Below are 20,586 nucleotides of genomic sequence, written 5' to 3' on the forward strand. Positions count from 1 at the left end.
AGAGACTAGGACGCGGAACAATGGCTTCAAACTGCAAGAAAGGAGATTCCATCTGAACATGAGGAAGAACTTCCTGACTGTGAGAGCCATTCAGCAGTGGAACTCTCTGCCCCGGAGTGTGGTAGAGGCTCCTTCTTTGGAGGCTTTTAAACAGAGGCTGGATGGCCATCTGTCGGGTGTGCTTTGAATGTGATTTTCCTGCTTCTTGGCAGGGGGTTGGACTTGATGGCCCATGAGGTCTCTTCCAACTCTATGATTCTATGAAATCTGCCAAAACTCACGACATATGGATGTACAAAATTCAAAGAAAAAGCATTGTAACAGCTTAATGAATGGGATTTTCCTGCTTCTTAGCTGGGGGTTGGACTGGATGGCCCACAAGGTCTCTTCCAACTCTATGATTCTAACATTAATTCAAAACACACAAGAGAACATGAAGCAATGCAGGGCGTTCAGGTAAAGCTAGAAGTGTTTGAAAATAAGAAAGAAGAACAAAACAGAGTAAACTCTAGACATGAGAGGACAGTACAAAGCAGACTAGAGACTGTTAACAAGATCCTTGAAGAAAATGTTCTTCCTTATAATGGAGATGATGCTCACAACACAAGTAAAGCAGAAAGGTTTTCCTCAAAGCAAGAAAAATAAACCCTTTGACATCCAGTTTCCTTTGATTCCTTATCCCCATGCTGATCCCTAGGTGGATTTAAGGAGAGGTGCTCTTTATGCAATCGTTTTGATCACTAATCTTTTCACCGCCTGTATTTTTCTTGGCTTAAAAAGGAAGACTGGATGGCCCCTGGGGTTTCTGCTATGATGATGATGATGATTACAAAATAATAACAATAACAACAATAATGGGGGTGCTTTGTTTGTGCTTTTCTTGCATGACACAATAAAGGGAGTTGGACTGGATGGTCTCAGGGTTTTCTACTACTACTACTACTACTACTACTATTATTATTATTATTATTGCAAAGGCTGGGTGACTTGTATGATGATGATGATGATGATGATTATTATTATTATTTCAGCCCGAACCTATTATTATTATTATTATTATTATTACAAAAGCTGGATGGCCATTGTTGGGGGTGCTCTGATTGTGCTTTTCTTGCATGGCACAAAAAAGGGAGCTGTACTGGATGGTCTCAGGGTTTTCTACTACTACTATTATTATTATTATTATTATTATTATTATTATTGCAAAGGCTGAGTGACAATCTGTTGGAAGTGCTTTGATTATGCTTTTCCTTCATGCCAGAAGGGGGTTGAATTGGATGGCCCCTGGGGTTACTCCATTATCATTATTGTTATTGTTATTACAAAGGCTGGCCAGTTATCTGCACTCTATGTGGGCTGCCTTTGAAGACTGCCGAGAAACTGAAATGATAGTGCAAAGATCAGCGGCCAGATTACTAACCAGGGCTAGCTATAGGAAGCTCCATTGGCTGTCGACAAGTTTCTGGACTCATTTCAAAGTGCAGGTTATTACCTATAAAGCTCTATATGATTCCAGTCCAACCAATCTTCAAGACTGTATCTCTTTCAATGAACTGACATGGGCTTTGATATCTGCTGCGAGGGCCCTCCTCTCAGTCCCACTTATCTCAAGCGTGGTTGGTGGGGACAAGGGAGAGGGCCTTCTCGGTGGTGGGCCCCCAGCTTTGGAATGGCCTTCTGAGGGAAATTAGGCTAGCCCCCACTCTCCAAGCCTTCGGGACACAATTGAAGACATGGCTTTTTAGCAGGCTTTTGACCATGTTTAGAAATCCTTAATGAACATATGCAAGGACCCAGAGATTATTTCACCTTGCACTTTATGAGACTGATGTTGATTGCAATTGTTTTATATCTGCAGTTACCATTGCATTTTACTGATTTTAAGCAGTGGGGTTTTATGATGTTATGTTATTATTGCTTTTGCGTTATTGTTTATGCACTTGTTGCATTTTGTGCATTTGCACCTTTGAGTGCTTTGTGAGCCGCCCTGAATCCCTCTGGAGATTTATTTCTGGTGTTTCTATCCTTTCTCTTCTCTACCCCCAAAGGGGGACTCAGGATGGCTCACATTGGCAGCAATTCAAGGCCGTTACATATGCACAATTAAATACAACAACCATTCAAACAAAACCATTAAACCATTAAAATACATAAACTACATAAGCCATTAATTAAACAGTATAAAAGCCTTAGTTAGTTACCCATACAATCGTATCCTCATGTAAATCACCTTTCCAGTCCATTTCCACTAAAGTGCTGATTTATGTCTGCTGACCAAAAGCCTGGTCCCACAACCACGATTTTACTTTCTTCCTGAAAGCCAGGAGGGATGGGGTTGATCGTCTCTCCTTTGGAAGTGCATTCCACAGATGAGATGGCAGCAGGGCATAAATAAAGTTTTATATTTTATATTTATATCTCATCTGTGGGGGTGTTTTGATTATGCTTTTCTTGCATTTGAGAATAAAGGGTTGTATTGGGTGGCCCCTGGGGTTTCTATTATTATTATTATTATTATTGCAAAGGCTGGATGGCCTCTGGGGTCTTCCACTTAAATATGGTTAACTTTATGTTGGTTAAAATTCTTCATTTTTAATATGGTATTTTTCCACAGGGAGGAGGGAGCAAGCTTGTTTTCTGCTTCCTTGGAGACTAGGACGTGGAACAATGGCTTCAAACTACAAGAGAGGAGATTCCATCTGAACATTAGGAAGAACTTCCTGACTGTGAGAGCCGTTCAGCAGTGGAGTGTGCCCTGGAGTGTGGTGGAGGCTCCTTCTTTGGAAGCTTTTAAGCAGAGGCTGGATGGCCATTTGTCAGGGGTGATTTGAATGCAATATTCCTGCTTCTTGGCAGGGGGTTGGACTGGATGGCCCATGAGGTCTCTTCCAACTCTTTGATTCTATGATTCTATGATTCTTTCATTCCTTTTTTTTTTTGCACTGTGTGAATTATTTCACACAAACACTCTCCATCTCTGGGTTGTTGTAGGTTTTTTGGGCTATATGGGCATGTTATATAGCCTGAAAAACCTACAACTACCCAGTAATTCTGGCCATGAAAGCCTTCGACAATACTCTCCACCTCCATCTGGCCCATGCCTAATATGATATATATATATATATATATATACATATATATATATATATATATATATATATATATATATATACACACACATATATACGCACACATACACACACACACACACACACACACACACACAATATATATAACATAATAATGCAAACCTTTCTTGGGGCTAAACAAGAAACGTTTGCTTCAAAAAGGGCTCTGTGGCTGAAAAAGTTTGAGAACCCTTGCTCTAGCCAGTGCTCTTTCCTCACAAAGGCCAAGCAATGAAAGGCCAAGCCACGAGATACCCAGGTAACAGGCATAAAGAGCATGTTTCCCATTGTGGAAACAGTTTCTCCCTTTCCCATTATTGTTGCTATTGTTGTTGTTATTATTATGTTTATTTATACCCTACTTTTTCTCTCCACCAGGAGACTAGTTTCAGAGTTTTCTAAAGCGTCAACAAAGTTAAAAAAGTGTGAGCAATACTGAGATTGAGAGTGAAGAAGAGAGAGGAAAGACAGCATCACAGAGTAACCAACAGAAAGCTCCAAATGGAAAATACACCTTGCTAAGTGAAGGTGATGGGAGTTCTAGTCCAGCACACCCGGAGAGCACTAGCTTAAGAAAGGCTGCTCCAGTCATTAGTCTTGGTATGATCCATGCCACTGTGTTACAAGGCAAAAGAAAGCTATTATCACAGCTGTGGAGAGAGAAGAGTTCTTGAACACCTAGTTCTTTAATAATAGGCCTCCTTAGAAAAGCCAGTCTTTTGCTCCTTCGCCTGCTGAGCTTTTAGCAGAACAAGAAAGCGGCAATTTTTTCTCCAAAAGTCATACCTACCACACTGGAAGGGGGGGGGGGGGAGACAGAGACCGGGAAGGGATTAAAAGCATCTGTCATCAGGCTGATGGTTGAAGGTTTGCACCCAGACAAATGAAATATTAACAAGACATTTTTCTTTGTTCCTGGGTTATAAATGCCATTTCCTAATTGTTTCTATCATTAAAAAACCCATGGGGAAAGTTTATTCAACTGCACTTTGTTTTTTCCCCAAGGCATCCTGCTGCTATAGCACATTTTCAACTGTTTTTCAATAAGTCCCTCATCATCAAGTCTCAACTACTTCAACCTAGTTTGTGTCACAAAAAACAAAGTTTCTGGAGTAGAACAACTACTTTCAAAGAAAAAACCGCACAATTAAACTGGAATAACACTTCCAAACCAGGAACAGATTTTTGTTTTCAAATTTGGTTTCGTAGTACAATTACATCTTCTTTCTGATATGTTGTTGGCACCCAGCATCACACTCAGTGCAGTCCCTCCTCTCGGTTCTTCAGGTTCAGACTCTTAGGACTTTTGAAGGAAATCCGCTAATCATAGAATCATAGAATCAAAGAGTTGGAAGAGACCTCATGGGCCATCCAGTCCAACCCCCTGCCAAGAAGCAGGAATATTGCATTCAAATCACCCCTGACAGATGGCCATCCAGCCTCTGCTTAAAAGCTTCCAAAGAAGGAGCCTCCACCACACTCCGGGGCAGAGAGTTCCACTGCTGAATGGCTCTCACAGTCAGGAAGTTCTTCCTAATGTTCAGATGGAATCTCCTTAGTTGACATCCTCACTCAGCACAGGACAACTCATGGCCTTACTGCCATTTAATGGCATGTGGTGTGAGACAGCCAAAGGGCAGCCATATGGTCATTGAATGCTACATTTGTTATATCCCAAACATAAAAGTAGCCCCAGGATCCACAAAACGGAGCATTTTGGAAAGTTTTGTGAGCTTCAATCAGCCCTACATAAATGTATCTTGTTCTCACAAAGGTTTTTCATCCAAGGGACCAACTATTTTCATGAATGCTCCAAATTTTATCAAAGGTCTTCATGTTCTGTTAATTTATGTTCTACTCAAACTGCCCAAATTTTGAGTTCTTTGCATTTCTAAGGCAGGCTGAAGAGATGTCGACACCATACACCGAACCTGTGTTCAGGCAGTGTGTACACTCATTCTGATAGATCAGTGAATCGTGCCAATCTGGATTAACACCTAATTGGTATTCAAGGCAGAAGAATCTGACTTAATCCCGGATATATATTAAATAAGTGCATCACTGTAGCTGGATAATAATGAACACGCCTTTGTGCAAATTGATGAACTCAGGTTCTTACTGTTTTGTTTTGACATCTACTCCTTGATAAATAAAAGCAGTCTTCCAGATGTTGACGGAATGCAAATCCCATAATCCCTCACTACTGATAACAGCCAGGGTTGATTGGTATTATAAACCAGGGCTTCTTAAACTTTTTCAACACCCAACACTTTCTGCCCAATAAATTCTTATGTGTCGTCAAGTATATAGGTATATAAAATAGGTGTAGAAATCAAATATTTACTTATAATTGCTAAACAGGATGATATTTCCTTTCACGAAGAATAGCTGAAGCATTTGCTGAAGAAGCAACTATATAATATCAATATGCAGCCCACCAAGACCGCCCCCTCCCCCCCACCCATGTTCGCCATAGCTGCGCACTCCTCTCATGGGGAGAAACGTCACAGCATGTCAAGGATCTGGAGCCAAGTGGCACATGTGCACCCAGTGTTCTTTCAGAAATGACACAACTGGGGCTACATAAAGCCACTTGAAATTTTGGATCTCAAGGGAAAAGGATTGGTGATCTCATTCACTCTTCAGCTGCACCCAAATGTTTCCCAGAAGGAGGATAGTTAAACACAAGGCCTCCCCTTCCCTTTCGCTTCGGACAGAAGCTTCTTTCATTCATTCAGAGGGGCCACTCCTCTTAAAAGCTCCACTTCTCGAGTTCTTCAAATATTAATAATCTCTTCAACAACCTCTCTGCAAGGTTCAAAATGTTTGCTCTCTTGAGCAAGTTGGAGAAGTTCTCCACTCACTCCGCTCTCCAAAGCTGGCCTTCCTCAATCCGGGTGAGACCTTCTGCACATAGGCTGCGTCACCACACAACTGGCCTGCTTTTCAGTGCAGAGAGGCATCTGAATGGCATGGTTACAGCCCTCTCAACCGGAGCCTTAATTCACAGCATTTGGCACGACTCTGTCACATTCAACCCATTACGTTGAACCCAGGCTAGTGGTTTGGATGACAGCTCCCAGAATCCCCCACCCATTTGAAGGCCATCATCCAAAAGAGTAACTTTTCCCAATGCGGCTCACTCCTAACACACATACAGTCTCACTCACACAGCCTTTATTGGCACACACCAACAAAATCACAGCACAGGCATATACAACAAGAGGTATCCACCAATACAAAGGAAAACTCAATTAAGAGTTACTGATCTCAAGAATAATAACATTTGCAGCAGTCTCACAAACAGAATGCATCAGAGTTGGTCAGAAGGTATGGAATTGTATCAACCCTTGCCATTGAGAACACTGTGAAAAAATGGAATCATCCGTATATTATCATATTTAGGGCATACAAACAAAGAATGATAAAGTTTTACAACAGAAACCAAGTCACAAGAACAAACCTTTTGCGAACATCCCAATTTTTGACATATTTCCCACTCAAAAGAGCTGATGATGGCAACACATTGCATCTTGCAGTTGCCAAAGCTCTCCTCTGAGTGGGATTCATCAAAATAAGTAAAGATAAGCTGCCATAATTACTCCAGGTTTGCACGGAATGAATGATGTGGTAAGGGAACTAGTTGTCTTTGCTGTAAGAGCCAGATTATGAAAGTCAAGATGCAAAAGTCTGCTCTTGGCTGACTTGCAGGCTTCCACATTGGTGAACATTAAGAGTGCTTCCAAAGACAGGCCAATGGCTTCAATCTTTCTAAGAATCAAAGACTACTATTCTGAAATAAAATGATCTGATAACAGAGAGGGAATACAGCTATCAGGGTCTGCTTGAAAACGTATGAGCAGCCAGAACTGTATAGCTCTCATCCATGCTCCTAATACATAATCCAGGCTGAGAAACACACACGACAGAAGATCAAGACATACATAACATGATTCGAACAACTGGGCCTCACAATGCATTTATACCCTCCTGGTCATGCATCTCCCTGCACCCATATCCTTCCTATATCGCTCCAAAAGGTATCAATTAGTCTGGATTCAGGTATGTTGTCACGTCTCAAACCTGCAGCACCTGACCAGTTTAACCAGTTGACAAAATGCTTCAGGTCAATCTGAATGACAGGGAAGAGCAGGGCCTGTTGCAGGGTGTTTCCATCTGACACATGGCCTCTTTGGCTCTTATGGCCAATGGCCGGCTGGCTTTGGAAGTTGTAAATCGCCAAACAGGTGTCATGTTGGGAGCTAACGTACCTGGAAAGGCCCCATAGGACACATGCTTTGCATGGAACACTTTTCAAATGCAGACCCTGGAATCACCAGTCAAAAGGACAGGAAGCAGTGGGATAGGCATTATTTTTGGCTACAGATTCTGAAAAGCTGCTTCTAGTGAGAGCAGAAAAACAATTGTATGCAAGATACTGGAGAATCTAACTCATATAAACCAGTTGTTTCTTGTGTATCTTCCATTCCGCTTGGTAATGCATAAAGTCCTTTGAAGTGTGAAAAGTTTGAGAGAGCCTATTCCAAAGGAGAAATTAAAGTACAGGCCATTCTGATAGGAACTCCGCTCAAAAAGGAGTAGCAAAAGAAGTAGAAAAGTTCATTTTGAGTAACATATTCCAGTATCCTCTGGCCAGGCTAATTGGGAACTGTAATCCACAAAAAAATACAGTCATTTCCCTCATTGCCTGCTATGAGATTGCAATAAAAGGAAGGCTTCCAACATGTGACCCAGAAATTGGATTGCCTTCTAACTCCATTCTCTCTCTCTAACTAAGAGTACACTATTGAAGGCAGTCATCTCAGTTTGGCCTTTCTTTTGAAGGTCTTTGTTCTTTTGAGGATTGGAAACCAGTTTCTCAGCTCGAGTGCCCACACTTTGAACAACTAATGAAACCATTCTCACACCTTCCACAAAGCCATGGCTGTTGTGGTGTGAAAAAAATTGCATTGCATTATTTCCCCTTCTTTCCCAGGTTAGAGTTTTCATAGTTGGTTTATCTGATTGTTTCATGAACTCCCTTTAGGGCCTGAGCAAAGTCCAAGAGGCAGGCTGAGTGAGGCATTTAAGAGCAATATATGTTTTTGAACTAACTTCTGACTCAAATTATACTATACACACTGACACTAGTGGGGTTCAATGAACGGCCCTCCTTTTTAAGCATGGTAAAGTAAAGGTAAAGGTTTTCCTCTGATGTTAAGTCCAGTCGTGTCCAACTGGGGGTTGGTGCTCATCTTCATTTCTAAGCCGAAGAGCTGGCATTGTCCACAGACACCTCAAAGGTCATGGGGCTAGCCTGACTGCATGGAGCGCCGTTACCTTCCCACCGGAGCAGTACCTATTGATTTAATCACATTTGCATGTTTTCAAATTGCTAGGTTGGCAGAAGCTGGGGCTGACAACAGAAGCTCACACCGTTCCCTAGATTTGAACCTGCAACCTTTCGGTCAAAAGCTAGGAGCCCCTGGTGGTGCAATGGGTTAAACTCTTGTGCCGGCAGGACTGAAGACTGACAGGTCAGAAGTTTGAATCCAGGGAGAGCGTGGATGAGCTCCCTCTATCAGCTCCAACTTCCCATGCAAGGACATGAGAGAAGCCTCCCACAAGGATGGTAAAACATCAAAACAAGAAGAGTCCTTATTCATCTGCAATAAGAGAACAAGAAGGGTGCCTCTCCCACGTTGCCAACAAAAAGTCTGGACCCAATAAACTCATTTTCCGCAAGGGCCCTTTGTAATTGGAAGACTGTATAAATAACAATAACAATAATACTAATACTTTATCTATAGACCACCCTATCTCCCCAAAGGGACTCAAGGCAGTTTTCAACATGTATGGCAAAACATTCAATGCCAAAAGGGAGAGACATTCAGACAAATCACATCAGGACAAATCATATTAGACATTATAGCAGCAACCTAATTCTAAGCTTAATAACAGCCAAAATCATTGATAGTAAGAACTTCAATAACCTGTACGAATATAACAATTATTATAAATTTGACATTAAATAAAAGCAACTAAGAACAATGGCTGAAACCATTATAAAAAGACGATATGTTATACAACAGTCAGTGGGGCTGAAGACAGTTCCAGTCTCTAGACAAAATTTAACATATATAGATGAGAATATAAGTCAGGCGTATTAGTCTTCCTCCTCTTCATACACCACAGTACATATGTGGGTTTTCAGAAGTTTTAAAAGCAAGGAGAGAGGGAGCAGTTTTCAATTCTTTGGGACGGAGTTCCAGAGGTGGGGAGCGATCACAGAGAAGGCCCCCTCTCTTGTTCCCACCAGCCATGCTTGAAATGGGGGTGGGACCGAGAGCAGAGCCTCCTTCACAGACTGCAGTGCTCAGGCCAGTTTGTAAACAGAGATGTGGTTTTGCAAATAGCCTGGGCCTGAACCATTTAGGGCTTTATAGGTAACAACCAGCACTTTGTATTTAGCTGTCCTCTCATAGTACAGCACTCCAGTTAGCAGCCTGGTTACCGATCTCTGAACCAGTTGGAGCTTCCAAACTATCTTGTAAGGCAGCCCCACATAGAGAGCGTTGCAGTAAGGCATGGACTACCATGGCCAGATCTGGCATCTAAAGGTACAGGTACAGCTGGCCCACAAATTTTAGTTGAGCAAAGGCACTCCTGGTCACTGCTGACACTTGGGGTTCCAGGGTCATTGATGAGTCCAGGATCACCCCCAGAATGCAAACCTGTGTCTTCAGGGGGAGTGTGATCCCGTCCAGTACAAGCTGTAACTCCGCACCCTGATCTGCCTTCCAACTGACCAGGAGTACCTCTGTCTTACCTGGATTTACTTTCAACTTCTTGGCCCTCATCCAGTCCATTACTGATGACAGGCACTGGTTTAGGGGCAGGATGGCATCCTTGGCTTTTGGTGGAAAGGAGTAATAGAATTGGGTGTCGTCAAAATAAATTTGGTACCAAACTCCAAAACTCCAGATGATCTCTCCCAGCAGTTAAATGTAACTATTTGCCCTGATACTGAAACCTAATACACAACAAATCATGTTATAGAGTGTTATTATTATTACTATTATTCATTTAGATTAAGAAATGAATAATAGTAATAATAATAACATTCTGTAACACAATTGTGTCCCTGGGTTATAAATGTCATTAGCTTGCTATAGCACATTTTGCGATAGTTTTTCAGTGAATATGTCATCAAGTTACAACCAATTCAGCCTAGTTTGTGGCAAACACAAAAACAACATGTTTCAGGAATATAACAGCTACTTTCAGAGTAAGGACTGCACAATTAAACAGGAATTACACTTTCAAACCAAATTTTGTTACATAATGTAATACAAATTCATGGGAGTCGTCATTCAATAACATCTGGGTAAAAACCTAGAGAACACTAACCACTACGTAAAAGAATTACAGTTGGCACTCTGTTTCCATGGATTCTCCCTTTGAAGACAACCATACTAAGGCTGACGTGGCCATTGGTGAAAATTATGTTTGACATTGCTGGTTTCAGGCCAAGGCTTGCAGCCAAAAGGATGACAACAACAGGATGTCATCTGCATGCTGGGGGCATCAAATCCCCAAACACAAGACAACCCAGCAGATAGATAGATAGATAGATAGGTGGCATGGGCAAACGTGGGCCCTCCAGATGTTTTGGACCAACTCCCATCATTCCTAACAGCCTCAGGCCCCTTTCCCCCCTCAGCCACTTAAGTGGAAAAGGAGTAGAAAAGGAAAGGTCCTGAGGCTGTTGGGAATTGTGGGAGTAGAAGTCCAAAATCCCATTTGGGGTTGAATAAGATTAGATAGATAGATAGACAGACAGACAGACCATACAGGATGGAACTAAGCCAAGGGAATGAAGCAGCATCACCTCTTTGTTTGTCCCTTCAGCAAAAAGTAGAGCCAACCTGAAACAATGTCTCTGAATCCCATGCAAGCAAGGCAAGCGAGGAGGACCCCTTGGCCAATGGTACTTCAAGCTGATGATTGGTCCAGCAAAACCAGTAAGGACGCACTCCTCTGGTCAATGCAACCAAAAGCGTCCCATCCAGAAACGCTTGGAGCCGGGATGCTCCAAAATGGGATGCTGGTAATGGAGGATTTTTTAAAGTGATGGTTTCATAACAGCCTCCTTCAGGAAAGCTGGAACTCTGCCTTGTTTGAACAAACCCTTGAAGCACGCCATTCACCCACTTGGTTCCTCTCTCACTTTGTTAAATAAGCCCAAAAGGCGAAGGATGTAAGCCTCAAGTGGTGGCTCTCACCTCTCCAAGAAGCCTGACCACATCCTTGGGTTGCACAATTGAGAAATATGCCAAAATCATGGGACAAGCAGAGGGCAAAGTTGCATCCACTCCATTCTAGCATCTGTGCAAAAGTAGTCACAGAGAGATTTCATCTGCAAAATGCCAGGCAATTGGTTCAGTTACCAAGTTACTCTTTTCCTGAATTCTCTGCAAGATTGCTGTGAAGATAAGGAGGGAAGGAGTAGGAGAACCTCAGGTATTGCCTTAAAGTAAAAGGGCAGGAGATAACGGTAATATATAGTTACATGAGAGTCTGTTTCCAATCCTTTTATCCTGCTGGCAGGTTCCGGGGTTTGGCCTCGAGGTGCAGGGAAAACTCCACTTTTATTACAAGTGAAGGGCGAAGAAGTAATAAGACAAACCTATCCAAAAAGGTTTGGATTCAGCTGGCTTTTAAGGCAGTTTTAGAAGAGTATTAGAGGGAAGGACAGAACTAAACCTATTTTGACAGAAAAGAAAGGTGTGTTCAATGCGTATTTGCTGAAAGAGAAGAAGGGCAAAGACGATGGTGATATAACCCTATCCTGGGCATATCATCTCTCAAAGAAGTCCTACTAATTTGGGATATAGTTATTTCTGAAGTCAGCAGCATAATGAATGTATGTTACTGCCCAGGTTACGATTCAGTAAGAACAAGAATGTTAAAAGTGCCTCCAAAAACCTTGGCTTACTTTTGTGAGCTGCAAATTTGCCCTTGCTTTTCATTAGGTTCATTTTAATTTAACCTTAATACATCTGGACGTGTATTAAGGTTAAATTAAAATAATAATGTAGATTACTAAAACAACTTCCTCTTGACATTAAGTCTAGTCAAGTCTGACTCTGGCGGGTGGTGCTCATCTCCATTTCTAAGTGAGGAGCCGGTGTTGTCCATAGACACTTCCAAGATCATGTAGCCGGCATGACTGCATGGAGTGCTGTTACCTTCCCGCTGGAGCAGTACCTATTGATCTACTCACATTTGCATGCTTTCAAACTGCTAGGTGGGCAGAAGCTGGAGCTAACAGCAAGAACTTACTCCGCTCTTGGATTTGAACCGTTGACCTTTTGGTCAGCAAGTTCAGCAGCTTAGCCGTTTAACCCACTGCATCACCGGGGGCTGTTCATTAAATTCAGCCTTATCAGCAGTCAAGTCTAAAACAACTGGAAATTGGGTCTGGAAATTGCATTGGGACTCCTGGGTAGCTACTAGCCCCAACAAGCCAGAAGCATAAACAGAGAAATAGAGTTCTTTGTGGGTTTTTAGTAAGGAAATACAGGGGTTTTTACACTGAGTATATCATAGAAGATCAACAGCACAACATAAGTACAGATTTTCTTTTCTCAGCCTACCATTTTGCTTACCAAATGAATTTCTCCATCTTATATAAAGTCTGAAAATGATGAAAATCCTCAAACCTGACATATCATCTACTCACTGTGGGAAACATCCCCCTCCATATCACATCCTTATACATTTCTTTTCCAAGTCACAAAGTAAACAGGGCCCTCTCTTTGGGTCTTTTTCTTGTATAATATATGGTGCATCTACACTGGAGAACCGATGCAGTTTGACACACTTTTACCCAATCTACACTGCCATATAATCCAGTTTCTTAATACAGATTATCTGCTTTGAACCTTATTATATAGCAGCGGAGGCTCATATAATTCAGTTCAAATCTAGATTCAGAAACTGGATTACACTCTGTAACATGGTTTTTGTTCCTGGATGATCAATGTCATTTCCTAATTGGTTCTCTCATAAAAACACGAGCAAAGTTTGTTAAACTGCACGGACTTTGTTTCTGTGGGAGGGGCATCTGCAGCACATTATATTATTACATTATCACATTATCAAATTATATTATATTATTATAATATTAAAATACATTACACTATGTAATACTATGATTTTTGTTCCTGTGTTCTAAATGTCATTTTCTAATTGGTTCTATCATAAAAACATGAGAAAAAATGTATTAAATTACACAGACTTTGTTTTTGTGGGAGGGACATCCTGAAGCACATATTATTGTTGTTGTTGTTGTTATTGGAGCCCCTGGTGGCGCAGGACTGCTGACTGACAGGTCAGTGGTTTGAATCCAGGGAGTGCGGGTTGAGCTCCCTCTGTCAGCTCCAGCTCCCCATGCAGGGACATGAGAGAAGCCTCCCACAAGGATGGTAAAACATCAAACATCCGGGTGTCCCCTGGGCAACGTCCTTGCAGATGGTCAATTCTCTCACACCAGAAGCAACTTGCAGATTCTCAAGTCGCTCCTGACCCGAAAATAATTTATATTATACAATAATATAAAGATATTATGATAATATATTACATTATGTAACATTATTTTTGTTCCTGCGTGATCAATGCCATTTCCTAATTGATTCTATCATAAAAACATGGGGGGAAAGTTTATCAAACTGCAAAAACTTTGTTTTTGTGGGAGGAACATCCTGCTGTAGTTGTTCAATGAATATGTGATAAGAGTCTCAACCAATTCATATAAAACCAATTATATAAAAAGAAAAACCTAGTTTGTGGCAGTTACAAAAGCGAAGTGTCTGAAGGCCAACAATGACTTTCAAAGTAAGGACCGTGCAATTAAACCGGAATCACTTTCAAACCATGAACAGAACTTTTTTTTTCCAAATTTAGTTACATAGTGTTATAGGGAAGTGTAGATCCAGCCTCAAACTGACGTGACTCCAAGTGGTGTAAAACTGTGTTAATTCCACGGTGTAAGTAATAATAATAAGAATAATAATAATAAGAAGAAGAAGAAGAAGAAGAAGAAGAAGAAGAAAGAGAAGAAGAAGAAGACATTGTTTGTATACTGACCTATCTCCCCAAACAAACTCACGGCTGTTTCCTACATGTAAGGCAAACATTCAATTGCCGGAAAGAAACCATACAGACAATCACATTAAGATAAACACATTAAACAATACAACACAACCTAATTAAACTTAACAGACAACATAACAACCACTGAAAGCATCATAAAATACAAAAAAATCTGTTAAAACCCACTAAAGAAAAAAAATATTAAAAATGCATTTCACTGTAGCTCCATCAGTAGAGATTCAAGAGTAGATAACGCCTTTGCCTCAGGCACCCACAGTCCCAGCACAAGGGCTATTTGCTTGTACCCAGAGCCTGGAATCTTCCAAACTGGCTGGGGAATTGCCTTAAAAAATTGCATTCGCCAAGGCCTGGTTGTGCACCACGGCCCTTTCCACAGAGCCAGACTGTTTTGCTCTGAATTTCCATTCCTGGCTTGTTAGAACCGGCCAATCGGGGCTCCAGGATTGACTGACACACGGCACTTTCTATCCCTACTTTACTTTAGTTGCCCTTTGAGGCACCTGGTGCTGATCAAAACCCATGATATTTAAACCAACAAATCAGATTTCATTTTTTTCTTTAAAGAATTAGTTGTATAAAGAGCCTAGATCAGAGATAACGGATACTAATGACATTACTTCTAATTATATCTGATGAAATAGGCGAGCAGTGGTTTGCACAGCCTGGAGACAAACCAAGGCCTCTCTATCCGCAAATATGAAAAAGCCAATAAATAGAGATTTGGGGGATAACAGTCCAGCTACAAAGCCAAATTATTCCAGTTTTGATTAACTGAAAATTAAGCTGGAAACAATTCAGAACAATTGCTGAATGTGGACCTCCCACCAAATAACACCTACACATCTGGACACGTATTAAGGTTAAATTAAAATAATAATGTAGATGACTAAGTACTTCGGACACATCATGAGAAGACAGGAGGACAATTAAGCTGGGGAAAATGGAAGGAAAAAGGAAGAGGGGCCGACCATGGACAGGATGGATTGATGGTATCCTTGAAGTGGCTGGATTAATCTTGAAGGAGCTGGGTGTACTGATGGCCAACAGGGAGCTCTGGCGTGGGCTGGTCCATGAGGTCACGAAGAGTCGGAAATGAATGAACAACAACAAGATGACTAAAACGATTAAATTGATTCATTACCCATGTTTCAACCTAGGTTGTCATGAGCTTTTGGACTGCATGGCCATGTTCCTGCAGCATACTCTCATGACGTTTTGCCTGCATCTGTGGCTAATGGCATCTTCAGAAGTCTGTTGGCAATGAGGCAAGTGGAGTGTATATATACCTGTGGAATAATGTTCAGGGTAGGAGGAAGGACCTTTATTTGAAGCAAGTCTGAATATTGCAATTACCAAGCTTGAATAGCATGAAATAGCCTTGCAGCTGCAAAGTCAATCAGTGAAGGAATCTGATTGAGATAGCCTGGCCCGTTGGCACCCTCTGCTAGGGAGGTGTCCACTGGCACTTGGTTGTTTGCAGTCTGGAGTTCCCCTGTTTCTGAGTGGTGTTCTGTATTTACTGTCTTGATTCTGGTGGTTTTTTAAATACTGGGAACCAGATTTTGTTCACTTTCATGGTTTCCTCCTTTCTGTTGAAATTGTCCACGTGCTTCTTGTGGATTTCAATGGCTTCTCTGTGTTGTCTGACACAATTGTTGTCAATTTCAACAGAAAGGAGGAAACCATGAACATCAACACAATCTGGTTACCAGGATTAAAAAATAAATACCAGAATCAAGACAGTAAATAAAGAATACCACCCAGAAACACAAGAACTCCAAAAAGCAAACAATCAAGTGTCAATTAACACCTCCCAGCAGAAGGTGCCTCCAGGCAAAAACAGCTAGGCTACCTCTATGCAGATACCCTCACTGATTGACTTTGCAGCTGCAAGGCTACTCCATGCTATTCACACTTGTTAATTACATTTACACTTCCTTCAAACAGACAAGGGTTCTTCCTCCTACCCTGGACATTACTCCACAGATATATACACACTCCACTTGCTTCACTGCCAACGGACCTCTGAAGATGCCATTAGCCACAGATGAAGGTGAAACACCAGAAGAGAATGCTCCTGGAACATGCCCAGACAGCCTGGAAAACTCACAGCAACCCAGTAAGTCCAGCCATGAAAGCCTGCGAACAATTCAACCTCGTTTGTAGCCGCTATAAAAATGAAGTTTCTGGAGTAAAACAACTACTTTAAAAGTAAAGATCACACATTTAAACAGGAATAACATTTCTGAACCAGGAACAGAACATTTTTCATATTTTGTTACATAGTGTAATCTCACTTTCTTGCTACCCACCATTGGAATCAGTCATTGCAGCTTAAGCAATATGACTATTGATCCTGAAGAAGATGCTGCTGGATCATTGAAAGGAATGGGAGTTGTCGTTTGATAACACCTAGGGGCCCAAACTGGGAAAAAGTGTGTGTTCCCTGTATTATAATATTAGAAATATATTTCAATATGTGCCTTTTATAGAATGTTTTCACAACGGTATGCCTTAAGGATATTGGGCTCTGCCTTGAGCTATGAGCAGCAGTAAGTAAGAAATACAATGCAGAATTCTAGTTATTACTCCATCTGGTATTATTATTAATAATAATTAGAATTCTACATTGTATTTCTTACCTGTTGCTCCTCATACCTCGAGGCAGCACATGTAAACACATTTAGTAAAAGGCACTAGACTGTAAGATTACAATACATGGAACACTCACTTTTCTTATTATTATTATCAATAATAATAGTAATAATAAGAGCTAAAAAGGAGCAATAATCAAAAGGGAAGAAGTTGTCATTCAATAATTTGGGGACCCAAACTCAGTCAACACTAAAAGGCACCGGCCACTATGTAATATAGATAGATAAATAGATAAGATAGATAGGCAGATATACCTACACATGTACACACATGGCTTCAGTGGCCCTTTGAAGGCAACCATAAGGGGGATGTATCCCCGGAGGAAAATGGGTTTGACATAAGCCAAGATCTGCATGCCATTCATAGGGACTTTGACCATGCGGATCCAGAAATGGGTCCCTTCTACACTGCCATATAAAAGCCAGATTATCGGCTTTGAACTGGATTATAGGGCAGTGTAGACTCAGATAATCCAGTTCAAAGCAAATGACATGGATTTTCTGCTGTGATAATCTATATTACATGGCAGCATAGAAGAGGCCTAAGTCTCTACCCATCACCAAGACTCTGCTTCTTGAGACTGCCTAATGACTGCCTAATGACAATATAGGCAGTCTCTGAATTACAAACATACGATATACAAATGACTCCTAGTTAAGAATGGGGAGAGACAACAGGAAGTGAGAGGAATCTTCCCCTCGGAAGGAAGGGAAATCCACTCCTGGAAGAGTTATTATTATCATGGGGAAAAGGGGTCTCCAATGAAGCTTTATCCTTAATCCTTGCTTCCAAAACAAACCAATTTTTGCAAATTATCACAGGGTGACGGGGCGAAATCTTCCAAACAGGGGCGCAAACAGCAAAGGAAACATTACCCTTCCCTACGCTATCCAAAGCTAGCATATATATACATACACTATATTATATTGTATTATATTATATTTTATTTGGCTAGAGTGACACTTACAAAATGTCCCTATGAACCTACAGAATCCCTCGTTTGTAACTTGGGAGCTGCCCACCAACTTGGGAGCACGGTTGGTGGGGACAAGAGAGAGGGCCTTCTTGGTGGTAGCTCCCTAATTCTGGAATACCCTCCCTAAAGAAATTAGATCAGGGGTCCTCAAACTAAGGCCCGGGGGCAGATGCGGCCCTCCAAGGTTATTTACCCAGCCCTCTCTCAGGGTCAACCTAAGTCTGAAATGACTTGAAAACACCCAACAACAACAACAATCCTATCTCAAAAGCAGACCCACACTTCCCATTGAAATACTAATAAGTTTATATTAGTTAAAATTGTTCTTCATTTTAATTATTGTATTGTTTTTAAGTGTGTGTGTGTGTGTGTGTTTTTTTTTTTGCACTACAAATAAGATATGTGCAGTGTGCATAGGAATTCATTCTTGTTTTTTTCAGATTATAATCCGGCCCTCCAACAGTTTGAGGACTATGACCCGGCCCTATGTTTAAAAAGTTTGAGGACCCCTTCCGGGTGAGTCTGAAAACATGGCTGTTCAGACAGGCCAATGTGATGAATCATTGATAGTACTGGCTCGCACTTTGATTATTATGATAGTCGGCCCACAGGTTCCACTGCTTTTAAGGAATTTTTCTGATTTTATTGATGAGATTTTTATGCACTGTTGATTGTATTTGTGTCATTGTGTTTGTGCTTATGTATTGTTGTCTGCGTGTGGCACTTGGAGTGCTTCTGTGAGCCGCCCCAAGTCCCTTTGGGGAGATGGTGGCAGGGTACAAATAAAGATTTATTATTATTATTATTGTATGTATGTATGGAGTCCCCAGTGGTGCAGTGGGTTAAACTGCTGAGCTGCTGAACTTGCTAACCGAAAGGTTGCAGGTTTGAATCTGGGGAGCAGCGTGAGCTCCTGTTGTCAGCCCCAGCTTCTGCCCACCTAGCAGTTTGAAAACATGCAAATGTGAGTAGATCAATAGGTACTTCTCCGGTGGGAAGGTAACAGCACTCCATGCAGTCATGACCTTGGAGGTGTCTAAGGACAACGCTGGCTCTTTGCTTAGAAATGGAGACGAGCACCAACCCCCAGAGTCAGACCCGACTGGACTTAATGCCAGGGCAAAACCTTTACCTTTACTATATGTATGTATATGTGTGTGTGTGTGTGTCTGTCTGTCTGTCTGGAATTACAGTGCAAAAATGCTCCTGTTCCAACTTACATACAAATGCAACTTAAGAACAAACCTACAGAACTGCTCTCATTCATAACTTGGGAGCTGCCTATCTCTATCTATCCATCTATATATGGCTGGAGTTACACTTAAGAAATGTCCCTGTTCCAACTTACACACAGATTCAATTTAAGAACAAAACTCCAGGACTGCTCTTGTTTGTAACTCAGGGACTGCCTGCCTCTCAAGACTCTGGGCTTGCCTTCTGCCCTTTGGAGGTCCTGCAGGAAGGAAGTTCCCTAGGCCTTGTCATCGCCATCTACTATTATTACTATTATTATTATTATTAGATACACAACAAGATTAGTACACAGCAAACAAGATCACGATGCTAGCTTTTGTAATGGATCACAAGTATTACTACTGTGGTTGTTGTTCTGATGCCTAGCAAAAGGAGGAACAACAATGGGAGGAGGGAGGAGTATGGATGGGAACCAGAGGGGCTAGTGAGTGTATTAATGCCAGGAGGCAGGTTGCAATGCATTGCAATGCAGGCTGGCTTAGATGCTAGCTTCTTCCCACTCACCTGCACGAGAGGGTCTCAATGCAGTCCAGTCTGCGTTCTGTGGTCAGTGCAGACGCCAAGGCCTACAGAGCCCAACAAAAGGGACAAAGGCCAGCTGGCAGGAAGGAAGGAAAGGAAGGAAGGAAGGAAGAAAGAAGGAAGGAAGGAAGGAGGGATGCAGCAAAGGGAGAAAGAGGAGGAAGAAGGAGGGAAAAGGCAAGGTGGAGACAGTGCGGTGTTTCCTTACCGGCTCAGCAGCGCTCCTGCTGCGGCTGGGAAGGAGGAGGAGGAGGAGGAGGAGGAGGAGGAGGAGGAGGAGGAGGAGGATCCTGGTGCTCCCTTAAGATCCTCCCTCTCTGACGTAGGACGCTGAGGCCCCGCCCCTCCGCCGCAGCTGGATACACAGCCAGCCTGCTGCTGCTGCTGGGTCCTAAGGCCGACCTGGCCTTCATTTGCTCCCTTGGGTTCCCAGGGAGGCCTGAAGCAATACAAACTCATACAATTCAGTTCAAAGCAGATCATGTGGGTTATCTGCATTGATAATCTGGGTTATATATGGCAGCGTAGAAGAGGCCCCAGGTGGCTGGACTCAGTTGGGGAAGCCAGGCTCCTGAATCTGTTTGGTATGAGCCCACGAATGAGGACAGCCTGGGCAGATTGGTGTAGAATAGAATAGCATTATTGTCCTTCTCTGAGCTGGAGAAAGGAGAAAGAAGGTAGGCAGTTGTCTCAGTGACACTCAAGCAACACCGGGTATATACACGAATACACGAAATGGAATGGAATAGCTTTTTTTTTGTCCTTCTCAGAGCTGGAGAAAAGAGAAAGCAGGCAGGCAGTGGTCCCAGTGACACTCAAGCAACACCAGGTATATATACAAATACATAGAATAGAATAGAACAGAATAGCTTT

The 20,586-nt window shown here is 41.9% G+C and overlaps 1 protein-coding gene across 2 annotated transcripts in view; it reads right to left on the minus strand.

The window, feature by feature from the left end:
• Positions 1-19,978, minus strand: part of ABCA3 (ATP binding cassette subfamily A member 3) — an 85,167-nt gene extending 65,189 nt beyond the window's left edge. The window contains exon 1 of one of the 2 annotated variants that reach the window (XM_060786207.2): positions 19,922-19,978. The gene's annotated coding sequence lies outside the window, so the exon portion shown is untranslated. Of the gene's footprint in view, positions 1-19,695 lie in introns of both variants that reach the window. The other variant, XM_060786208.2, reaches the window with a different exon arrangement.
• Positions 19,979-20,586: the final 608 nt, after the last annotated feature.

The sequence above is a fragment of the Anolis sagrei genome, chromosome X (assembly GCF_037176765.1).
Source record: "Anolis sagrei isolate rAnoSag1 chromosome X, rAnoSag1.mat, whole genome shotgun sequence".
Taxonomy (NCBI): Eukaryota; Metazoa; Chordata; class Lepidosauria; order Squamata; family Dactyloidae; genus Anolis; species Anolis sagrei.